Source organism: Podarcis pityusensis, assembly GCF_964106645.2.
Source record: "Podarcis pityusensis genome assembly, chromosome: 16".
Lineage (NCBI taxonomy): Eukaryota > Metazoa > Chordata > Lepidosauria > Squamata > Lacertidae > Podarcis > Podarcis pityusensis.
Window position 1 is genome coordinate 6,607,279 of NC_138041.1, and position 12,144 is coordinate 6,619,422.

Genomic DNA, 12,144 nt, shown 5'->3' on the forward strand with positions numbered 1-12,144 from the left:
GAACACTGCAAACCCAGAAGTAGGTGTTTTGGTTTGTGAACTTTACCTTGGAAGCAGAACATGTTGAGTGTGTTCCATTTGTAAATTGAGTCCCCCGCTGCTATGGGAAAGCACGCCTTGGTTTAAGAATGCTTTGGTTTAAGAACGGACTTCCGGAATTGATTAAGTTCGTAAACCAAAGTACCACTGTACTTACATAGCTCCACCTGACTCAGAGTACATAGAGAAACAGAGCTACGTGTCGTCAGCATACTGACACCATCAAGCTCCAAAAAGTATAATGGCTTTGCCCTGTGGCTTCATATAAAGAACATAGGGATAAAGAACTGTGCTTTGGATCCCATAATTTCATTTCCGTGGGGTGGAGAAAATGTCCCCCAGTTCCACCTTCCAGAACTAACCTTGGAGTTAGGAGCAGAACTACAATAGCACTGTGCCCCAAACAACCCACACGGCTGTCCGAGTAAGATACCATGGCTGGTGGTACTCAAAACCAACAAGAGATCAAGATAATTTAAGCTAAGGGTTGCCATACATCCTCCTTTTCCAGGACACATCCTCTTTTTCATGGATATGTAAAATGAGAGTCATCACAGAGATCCATAGTTAAAAGTAGAAGTTGGCAAACGTGTCCCCTCTCACTTTCTCTTTCTCTCACACATAAGAACACAAGAAGAGGCCATCTGGATCAGGCCAGTGGTCCATCTAATCCAGAATCCTGTTTTCACAGTGAGCAACCAGATGCCCCAATGGGAAGCCCACAAGAAGGATTCAAGCACAAGAACCCTCTCCCCTCCTGTGGTTTGCAGCAGCTGGATATTCAGAAGCATTGCTTCCTCCAGCTGTGGAGGCAAAGCATAGCTTTGATAGCCACTGATAGCCTTCGCCTCCACACACACGTACCTCTTGCACAGTAGATCATAATTAAAGGCAACCAAAATGGTTTCAGTCGCCTGAAATCCTGGCTAATACCAGACTGAAAGGGATCAAGATAATCTATTTCCTCCAAGAACACCAAATAGCCTGCTGCAATGATCTTTGGTTTTACCCTCAACTGCTTGGCAATTGCTGTTACTTCTGGTAATCATTTTCCAAATTGGACTTCTCTTCCTACAAACATTCCAGTTAACACTGGCAGATGGCAAGCACGCTGCAATTTGGGCCCGAATAATTACACCTTCCCTTCTATATCTTTCCAGGTAATTATTACCTGGTGTCCCAGGGCACCCAGCAATTATGAGATGTATCAATTCGTAGTGTCAACACCATCTGTAATAGCGAGTATTACCTGTGGTTTGAGCAACATATTTCCTGTACTTAACTTACGAATCACACTTTCAGTGTGGTCCAAGTGGGCAGAGCTCAGTCACAAAGGTGTGGACCATTCTGGGACTCAGTTGCCTGTGGAGGCATGTACTTGCCTGGTAGCTTTGAGCAAATCAACGCACTTCCAACCACAGCTCATTATCTTCAGAACTGGGAGTCACAAGATGGTTGTCTGGAATGTTGCATGTAAACAAAGCCGGAATAAGGTTTGCAACTGTCCTCACATTTAGAAGATGAGACTTCTGGCAAGATATCTCAGAGCTTCCTTTACCCTCCACCGTCCCCACCAGGGTTGTGTTTGTGGGATGTGTGTGTGTGTGTGTTTGTATGTGTGTGTGTGTGTGTGTGTGTGAAGCTGGTCAGCTCCTTCAGTTGCTATTCTTTTTCGCAATGCTTATTTTATTAAAATACAAAATAGAGCATAGAACAAAACCATCACAGAAAGCAGGTATGAAAGATCAAAGCAAAGAGAGCCCAGAGACATCAGCAATACATTCCTGACTTTAGATATAATAGAAACTATAGTTAGTCTATAAACAATTTAAGAAACACCATTGACAATGAGAGTTAGTGTGGTGTAGTGGTTAGAGTTCTGGACTAGAATCTGAGAGACCAGGGTTCAAATCCCCACTCGGACATGAAGCTCACTGGGTTGTGACCTTAGGCCAATCACTCAATCTCAACCTAAACTATTTCACAGGGCTATTGTGAGGATAAAATGGGGAGAACTATGTATGCCAACTTGAACTCTTTGGGGAAAATATGGGATATAAATGTGAAAGATGGATAGACAGATATTCCTTGTTTTCTGGGGTGATGGGAGGAGTTGTATTTCCAACAAACTTTAGCTACACATACTCCTTTTTTATTACCCACAGCCATTTATAGATGGAAGGAAAGTGGTTATGTTCTGAATTATTGATGCAAATAATAGTAATTTCAAACAAATAAATTTGTTCTTGGTTTTTTGAGGTTCTCAGTTTATATTTTGATTTTTTCTGGTAGGGCTGATTCCTATACCTTTGGGTACCCTGAAGAAATATCTGCCCTGGCTAGATCCCTTGAAAATTGGGCTATTGTGACTTTGGCCACATTTAGCACATGAATAACGAACTCCTTACAGTGTAATCTTTTACCATTCTCTTCCAAAATGTTTAGGAGAGCCAGCTGTGGGGTGGGTAGTGTGCTACAATTTGTAATTGCATTTATCTCTTAAAACACAGAAAGCCAGGACTTTTGTATTTTTCCACAATCCCAGGGATGTCTATAATCACATACTTACTTGCATCCCCTACAACACTATGGTGAAAGTAAAATTTGTAATTAACATAGTTTTAATAGTTTTAATTCCCTCCTCATCTTGTAGAGGAGACAAGGGGAGTTCCAAACAAGAGTTGAAAACAAACTATAAACATTAATCCATCAATACTACCTGACAGGAAGTATTAAAATTCAAGTCCATGATGTTCAGAGCAGCTATTGAGTTTTGCATGTGGCTTGGACATGTCTTGGTGTTTCAACTTTGCTTGCATAAACAATAAAACAGCACCAATCTGCCCCATATTGTTATATTTTTTTCCTACTTGCCAAACCATCTTAAATCAGTTAACTATTGTAGAACACATTAGCAACAGCTAGCAAATCAGCAACAACTAGCTGAGAAGCTGCAAAATCACATCTTCCCGTCAGTTGTTATTCTGAGAATATAGGAGATTCCTTAAGACTCTCAAGAAAATTTGTTGTAGACCAAGGGTGGAAGCCCTGCTTCGAGAAGTTGTGGAACTCCAACTCCCGTCAACCACAGCCAGCGTGGATAACTGTCAGGTTTGGTGATGACAACTGTAGTCTAATAACATCTGGAGGACCACAGGTTCCCTATTCCTGAATTAGAAGAAGACTGTGCTTTGATGGAGGTGGTATAGGCAGCAAGGTTTAGTTCAAGCACTGGTTTAGTACCAACATAGGGAAGCTGTGGTACTCTGGCTGTGGTTGCACTACAACCCCCACCAGGCCCAGCTTGCATGGCCACTGGTCAGGGGTGGAGTAAGCAATGGGCAGCCATCACGACTTGGAACCATTGATAGCCTCCATGAATTTGTCTATTGCTCTGTTAAAGTCTTCCAAGGTTCGTTGCCATCACTATATATTAATGAGTGAATTCCATAGTTTAACTATGCACTGCATGAAGAAATCATTCTTTTCGTCTGACCTGGATCTTCTAATATTCGGCTTCATTGGATAGCCCCATTGTAGTTGTAGTATTATGAGAGAGGGTCCACTTTGTCCACACCAACATAATCTCACAGACCTCTATCATGTTCTCTCCCCTTACTTGTCTATTCTCTAAAGAGTAGCAAGCTTTTCAAATGTTGCAACCTTTGCCGATATTGCTCCAGCTCCTTGATCATTTGGGTTGCCTTATTCTGCACCTTTTCCAGATCCCCATCTTCTCAGGGGTCTTCTATGAAGGGAGAATTGAGTGGCCAAATTAGTGGCTTCAAGGCATTGACAGTGACTCTATCCTGATGACCACCAACACCGGCTGTGTCTCGTAACCAGTTGTTGATGGTGATGTACAATTTTCCGGGAAGCAGCTTCATGAAGACGAAATGCTGAGTCATGGCACTTTGTCCATGCAAGGCTGAAATATTCGTCATGCAGCCACTGGTATTGTAAAAGACTTTGATACGGAGTTCAAGAGAAATGTATGATGAAAGTGAGGTGATAATTCATGAATATTAGATTATAAAGGAAAGGGTGTCAGCTCTTTGAAGCAATCGGGGATTTTCCCTGTGGCAATTTATCAGCTCACCATCATACCCCCTGAGAAAAAAAGGAAGTCTTAAATATGCTTCCTGCTACCACCAAGCAGTATAAAAAGCCTTTGCTCTAGGCTTCTTCCAAACACTTATCTTAATTTCTGCACTTCTCAGAGAAATAGGTAAGTCCACTTGGATTCTGGAACTGTGGCCATTTCTTCTTCTTCTTCTAAGTGTGCCACAGTTCTGCAGGGGTCTGTCAGTAGCTGCTGATTGTTGAGGATAAGTAGGCTCAGGGATTTGCTGCATTGTGGGAGGTTTTCAAGCAAATCGGCCTGTGTTGCTTCTTCTTCTTTGCATGATGGAATATTGTAGTGGGTTGGGGTAGTGCAACCGGCAAAAGCTCTCTGGGGCTTACAATATAGGTGAGGAACATGCAGTCTTCCAGATGTCATTGGACTCCAACTCTCCAATAAATGGGAGCAGCAGTCCAGCACCTTCTAGAGTGCCGCAGGTTCCTCACCACTGATTTACCAGCATAGATGAGAATGTTTCTTGAATATTGTTATTAGGGTAGAAAGTCCAATGGTAGGTTGCTTCCTTTTCAGTAGAATTCAAAACCTTTGTGGTAGAGGTATGGTTGCCAGTTGTTGCCACAGGTTCCTCACCACTGATTTACATGCTTAGATGAGATACTTGATTGAGGTTTATCATTGGTCCAAATGGAAGGTAGCTTCCTTTTTGCTAGAACTCACAAGCTTTGCAGTAGCAATAGCAGTGGTGGAGGCAGTTGTTGCCTTCTACACAGCTCTACCATGAAGCTGTGAGTCCCACCAAGAGGAAACTACCAGGCCCTTGGAGTATCTATCCTAAAATGTGTCAGGCTGAAGTATTTCTCATTCTTTCTATGAGAGGTCCTTTAAACTGATACCACCACTATTTAGACCTGGGACCTTCTGCACTTTCTCATTTGGTTAAGGGAATTGCTTATATTGAGTCAGAAGACTGGCTCATCTAAATTGTAGAGTTGGAGGAGGCCATATAGATTTACAAGAACAATTTTCTACTCAATGAGGAAAATCCAGAGCTTGATAATCCAGAATATATTACTGCCCAGCTATGAGTCCCACAAAGAGGAAGTTACCAAGCAACCAGATTATCTTTTCCATGGTGTGCAAGTAGATGGCCTTTTGGTTTGATCCAACAGAGCCCTTAACCTGTGTCTGTCTCAGACTTCTGGGAATTCTGCATAACACTGACTCTTCTTTTAGATCTACCTCTAAACCTCAAAGATGTCTTATGGCCGTCGTTCTGGTATGTGGCAGGATCCTTGCTATGCCCAGTGCCCTCCTTCAACAGTGACCATCCGACCACCACCTTTTGTCCTGACCATCCCAGGGCCAGCTCTCTGTTGCCCTGACCAGCCTTTCTGCATTGAGCAGTACAACCCATGTGCTAGATACACTCACGGAAGACCTTCTCTGTATGGCAGTGGTGGCTCCAACGTGTCCGACTTCTACTCTCAGCCCCAGCTACCATGCAACTATGGTAGCTGCCAATTCTAAATCAAGACCAAAGAAGGATGTGCATGGAAGAACAATGGGGCAAACAAAAATAAGGAAGAGCTGGACCGGTTCTTACCACTGCCTTCTGAGAGATTGAACACCCAGCATCAGAACTGGCACAAGCAACAACCTGTGGCATCTGAATTGGGAATTATGGAATTGGGAGAAAGAGCCAGAGAGAGATTGCAATATGAACGCCACACTGGGGCCCTTCCCTAAATTCCCCAGTGTAATGTCCTAAGATCTCTCTCCTCCCAAAAAGAAAAAGGAAATGCAACCCTGATTGTGAATGCTCCCATTTCTGAACATGCATTGTATACCCTTTTGGTTTGTGATCTTCTTCCATCCTGTTCTACGACCCTTCTTTTTCTTGCGGGAAGAAAGTATTATGGAACATGGTGTCTTTCAGTCTGTATTCTGTTTGCCCTTTTCACTGAACTATTTGCATCTCTTTGCTCTCATATTAAAATTTCAATTGCATCGCAAAGCATTTGCCTCCCCTTTTTCTTCTGTGGTTGAACTGAAATGTGGTAATGCGTACGGTTCCCTTGTTGCCTCCTGTCCAAGAATTGAGCTGACCTAGACCATCTTAGCTTCAGCACAGTTGCAGCAGCATCCAGCTCCAAATAATACCTTGGGGCCCTCATTCTACATCAGAAGTGTCTTCCAGAGAACCATTAGAAACCCTTAAATAAGTGGAGTTGAACAGTGGCAAGAGAGAGAAAGATAAAAACTTTATTCGCATTAGCCATAGCAACAATAAAACATTACAGTATACGCAGTGCAGTGGAACAGTGGAGTTGAACGGATAACATTAATGGAGACTGCTTTGTTTCACAGAATTGATGCTGTCCTTCAACAACCATTTCCAGCACAGTTTTATTTTGCTAATTGAAGTACTTAAATAGATACAAATTGCACGTTTGTATGAGAGATCACAAGGTGGTATACAACCTAAAAACACAGTATTACTTCCAAATTACAGTACAGTGGTACCTCGGGTTACAGATGCTTCAGGTTACAGACGCTTCAGGTTACAGACTCTGCTAACCCAGAAATAGTACCTCGGGTTAAGAACTTTGCTTCAGGATGAGAACAGAAATCGTGCAGCGGGAGGCGCCACTAGCTAAAGTGGTACCTCGGGTTAAGAACAGTTTCAGGTTTAGAACGGACCTCCGGAACGAATTACCGTATTTTTTGCTCTATAAGACGTACCAGACCACAAAACACACCTAGTTTTTGGAGGAGGAAAACAAGGGAAAAAATATTCTGACTCTCAGAAGCCAGAACAGCAAGAGGGATCGCTGCACAGTGAAAGCAGCAATCCCTCTTGCTGTTCTGGCTTCTGTGATAGCTGTGCAGCCTGCATTCGCTCCATAAGACGCGCACACATTTCCCCTTACTTTTTAGAAGGGAAAAAGTGAGTCTTATAGAGCAAAAAATACGGTAAATTCTTAACCCGAGGTGCCACTGTAAAAAGGTTAAGTAATAATATCCGCATCAGTAGAAGTTAGTTGGGAAGTAATCCCAGAGACTTTGAAAGCCCTGTCAGAATGATTCCTGCTGAGTCTCCACTGGCAAGGAGTTCCATGGGGGAAACACGGTACACTGAAAGCTTGCCCCCTAGCAGAAGCTGGCTGAACACCAAGGTCATGTGAGACCACCCAAAATCCCCCATCAGAAGACCTCAGCAACTGAGGCAGAGCACAAGGAACCATGTGATCTTTAAGGCTTTCTAAATTAACACAATAACCTGGAGCAAGGCCCAGGTAATCTGAGCAGGTCTCTTGAACTGGAGTAGCATACTCTTTTGCCAGTAGCCTCCTCCTGCGACCAGTTTGTCTTCTGCATTCTGCACTAGTTGCAGCTTCTGCATCAGAAACAAGTGTTAAGGTATATATATAAAGTGTTACAGTAATCAAGTCTTGAGCTTATGAATCCGTGAACTGCTGTGCTCAGGCTGTCTTGGTCCGGCAATCAGATTCTAATAGCAAATTCATTAAATAAATGCCACCCCACCTATGCACATGAAAGGGCTATGAGCAGGCTCAGGGAAGAAAACACAACGTGTCTAGAAGAACAAAACAAATTCAGCTGGGTAGATCAAAACAGCCCATTGAGGGTTGAGCATGTGCAGGGGGCACAAAACACAGTATTTGGGGTGTGGGAATGGAAAACTGGGAGGGGTGTTTAGGAGAATGGAATGGAGTAGCTTATAAGAGGGCATGGTTGGCTGGAACTCTGAGCAACATCTACTCAATCACAACCAAGGAGGCATTAGTGAACATACATTTTTGGAGTCAGCCTACCTTTGATGAAAGTGAACAAAGAAGCAAATGAGAAATTTTATTTATTAAAACATTCCTTCTGAGCATCCAATTTCAGGGTATCCATGAGGCCCGCATCATATCATCATGTGGCTTAAGGCCCTCGTATTTACGGGACCGCCTCTCCTGGTATGCCCTGCAGAAGACCTTAAGGTCCATGAATAATCATAGTTTAGAGGTCCCGGGCCCTAAGGAAGTCAGATGATCCTCCACCGGGGCCAGGGCCTTCTCAGTGATGGCTTCAACATGGTGGAATACTCTGTCTCATGAGACCAGGGCCCTGCAGGATTTAACTTCCTTCCACAGGGCCTGTAAGACAGAGCTATTCTGCCTGGCTTTCAATTTGAACTTAGCCTGATATAATAATAATAATAATAATAATAATAATAATAATAATAATAATAATTTATTATTTATACCCTGCCCATCTGGCTGGGTTTCCCCACCCCAGTGACTCTGGGTGGCTTCCAATAAAACACTAAAATACAATAACCTATTAAACATTAAAAGCTTCCCTAAACAGGGCTGCCTTCAGATGTCTTCTAAAAGTTTGGTAGTTATTTTTCTCTTTGACCTCTGGTGGGAGTGCGTTCCACAGGGCGGGTACCACTACCAAGAAGGCCCTCTGTCTGGTTCCCTGTAACTTGGCTTCTCGCAGCGAGGGAACCACCAGAAGGCCCTTGGTGCTGGACCTCAGTGTCCAGGCAGAACGATGGAGGTGGAGACGCTCCTTCAGGTTTACTGGATCTTTTATTCCCCTTCCTTCCCTCCCTCTCCACTTTTTATGAAGATTGCCCACTCTGGGACCCACAGCTAATTCTCCCCTGGTCTCCTCGCTGGCCCAAATAGGGCTAATTTAGCCAGCTAGCCCTGGTGATCATCTAATGTTTATTGGATGGATTTCCCCCCTAAATTGATTTTTGAATTATGAATTTATTGTTATTCATGTTTTATACTGTATTTTATACTGTTTTTTGTTGCATCAATTGAGTGTTTTAAATTTGTTGTTAGCCGCCCTGAGCCCGGTTTTCTGAACCTGGAAGGGCGGGGTATAAATAAAAAATTATTATTATTTATTATATCACCCTTGAGACTGTGTGGCCCTCAGAAGAAAAATAGGGTTGCCCACCCCTGCTGTATCATCTTCTGTTCTGATGGCTTACTGTACCCCACCAGAACATTGTTTGGATCAGTGGAAACAACCTTGTGTGGCAAGACTGTATCCATCAGTCCTTGTTCTTGCACAGCTTAAACACAAGAAACCAGAGACACATTGATCGTTTTGATGATTCCTTTGATTTCAATTGACGAAACCTCAGGAATTGAGAGATTGCATCTCATACAAGAATGTGGCTTTAGCTTGTTATGAGGAAAAGGACCTGTAGGGTGTAGCTTGCATATGCTATTGTTCTGAGGTTTGTGAGCAACTCATGCTCATAAACAGAGCGCTCAATTACTTACTGTAATTAGAAGTTCTTTCCACATGGAAAACATTCAGCTGGGAGGCAGAGCCCTGTCTGAAGATGTATCATGCAAAGTCAGATGCCAGCATCTGAAGTCATTCTACATAGCTCTTCTTGTTTTAACAAAACTTTAACATTGCTGGTATGTAGTGCTCATGACTGGGAAATGAAATCTGAAAACGTGACTTTTAGGATCATAGTATTTTAGGGTTGAGAAGGACCATCAAGGCCATGCAACTCACTACCACCCTCTGCTCAATGCAAGTATAACACTCCTGAAAGATGGCTGCCCAGAGGCTGGTTGCTCCACCAGCAAACAATTCTTAACAGTTAGGAAGGTTCTCTGGACATTGACCATGGAAGCATAGGCAATTCATCTTGCTTCTGCTGAAATATATGGAATTACAATCCCTAACAGATCCACGGCAGATCACCCAGAGAATGACCTGCAGAGTGACCTACCTTCTCATCACTGTTGCCCTTAAGCAGTCTGGTAGAAGCTTTCAGTTCTCATTGAGAACAATCTCTTTCTTGGGGCTAGAGGAGTACCTGTTCCAAGATTTGTTCATTTTCTGTTGGAAAACATGGACCATAAGCTCTCCAGGGGGTACCTCCCAGAGCATCTCCACCACCTCATTATCTAATACAGTTGTGGATAAATTTTGTCTCCCAATTGTTGCTGAACTACAGCTCCCATCACCCCTGGCTGTTGGCCATGCTTGCTGGGGCTGATGGAAACTGTATTTCATCTATTATCCAGAGGGCAAAATGTTCTTCAGCCTTCATGTACAGCAAAATTTGAAAGCAGATTTCAAACCTTTCTACTTGGATGAAATACCTCTGAAATGTCCTGGGAAATTAGATGACTGTCAAGAAGAACCATATTGGTTTTGGTTATGGAGTTTTGCTTCAGAGTATTTGTTTCATACACCTTTACCTGAGATCCACATCAAGCGGTCATGCAGATTGAACCTAGAGGTATTGCTGGCTTTGCCAAAAGTTATTTTGCTGCCCTCAAAACCCATCAACTGCTTCTCCCAATTCAAATAAGGCTGGGCCAAAACCAACCTCTTATACGCTAATGATCTGCAACAGAAACACCTACCCTACAAATTTTAGGTAAAGGGGCCCCTGACCATTAGGTCCAGCCGTGGCCGACTCTGGGGTTGCGGCGCTCATCTTGCTTTACTGGCCGAGGGAGCTCACCCTGTCGCGGGGATTCGAACCGCCGACTTTCTGATTGGCAAGTCCTAGGCTCTGTGGTTTAACCCACAGCGCCACCTGTGTCCCACCCTACAAATTTTGCAGTTCACCAAATTTTGCAACGCAATTTTGCAACAAAAGAATATGTTCAAAAGCAGTGAAAGGGAGGGGCATGAAAATGCTTTTATGCCTGCAAAAATGAAAAGCAATTGTGCATGCTAGTAAGGGAAATTGTTTCCAAAAACATGTGAAGGAGGAAAAATGCAGACAAATTGCGTGCTTTTGTGAAAATGTGTACTAAAATGCTCATGAATTTCTATGAGGATTTAAAAGCACATCTGAACTGATGCAGAAATATGGAGAACTGAATTGAAGACTGGAGAAATGAGAAAATGAGAGAAACTGACGGGACGGAAATCAACCCATGTGTTGCCAAATGTCATTCCTGCAAGATTCCAATGCAAACAGTCTGTTTCATTATCTACCTTTTATTTCCTACATTTCTGCCCTCTTTCCCCACTTCTCTCCTCCTACTGAAACTCACTGGGGAAAAACTTATGGGAAAGGGGAAGACCAGCAAGAAGCTTTAAAGAGACTTTAGTTATAGGATCCAATGAATGTCAGGAACCAGCAAAATGGAGCAAGCAAGTCCAATTGTTTTGTTTTGTTTGACAAAGTTCCCTTGAAAGTCCTTGGATTCTTACCCCAAACATGAATCTCCAAGTCCATCATGTAGTTTTGCTGCAGTCAAAACAAAACACACTGGAATATTACACAGGGAAAGAGAAAGGAAGGCTAATGGGGAATGCATCCCTGGGGATGAAGGAAGAAAGCCCACTTCTTCCGAAGCCTGGTGTGTTCAAGGTTTACTCTCAGCAATCTTTAGATCTGGGACAGGATGTGCCAGAGCAAGGGAGCAGGGAACAGCCTTTGCTAAGGCTGCTGCTAAGGCGGAAGGCAAGTGGGGGCAGCCCAGCCCAGCCTATGATGCTGATTGTTGATTGCAGTATAATAGTTACTTATTAAATTATATTGCGTGCGTGTGGTTGCACCAGCCTAGCTGGCACCACTGTGGATAGGAGGCTGCTGTTTGGAAGGTATGAATACAGCTCTCTGCTTTCCTGCCTCCATACTTCTCCAACTGCACACAAAAAATGTTTATCAGTTTCTGCATTATAGAATGCTTTGACGGATCTCCAGTGAGTGCCAGTGGTGGTGAGTTGGTTAGATTGCTGGATTGTGACCTTGGGAGAGTAGAGTTTGAATCCCCACTTAACCATGAAGGTTAATGGGTGACCTTGGGCCAGTCCCTGTCTTTCAGCCTAACTTAGCTCATGGGGTTGTTGTGGGGATTACATGAGGACAGGGAGAACTTGCAGGCCACCTTGAGCTCTGTGAAGAAGAAAAAGGGATCTCAATGCAATAAAAAAAACATAGAATCAATTTATATCTCACGCAACAGGGGTAACTGTTGGAAGAACATCAAAGGTATTGCCCTCCC

General features: G+C 43.3%; 2 long non-coding RNA genes across 3 annotated transcripts in view; both read left to right on the forward strand.

Moving 5' to 3' along the window:
* The first annotated feature begins 4,051 nt into the window (after positions 1 to 4,051).
* Positions 4,052 to 6,137, forward strand: LOC308465122. Its single transcript, XR_013980251.1, has 2 exons — positions 4,052 to 4,267; positions 5,357 to 6,137. It is a non-coding gene; the product is annotated as an uncharacterized lncRNA (long non-coding RNA).
* Positions 6,138 to 11,711: 5,574 nt separating this feature from the next.
* LOC308465156 overlaps positions 11,712 to 12,144 on the forward strand; it is a 28,173-nt gene continuing 27,740 nt past the window's right edge. Inside the window, exon 1 of one of the 2 annotated variants that reach the window (XR_013980292.1) lies at positions 11,712 to 11,858. This is a non-coding gene — a long non-coding RNA (uncharacterized lncRNA). The remainder of the gene's footprint in view (positions 11,859 to 12,144) is intronic. The other variant, XR_013980293.1, reaches the window with a different exon arrangement.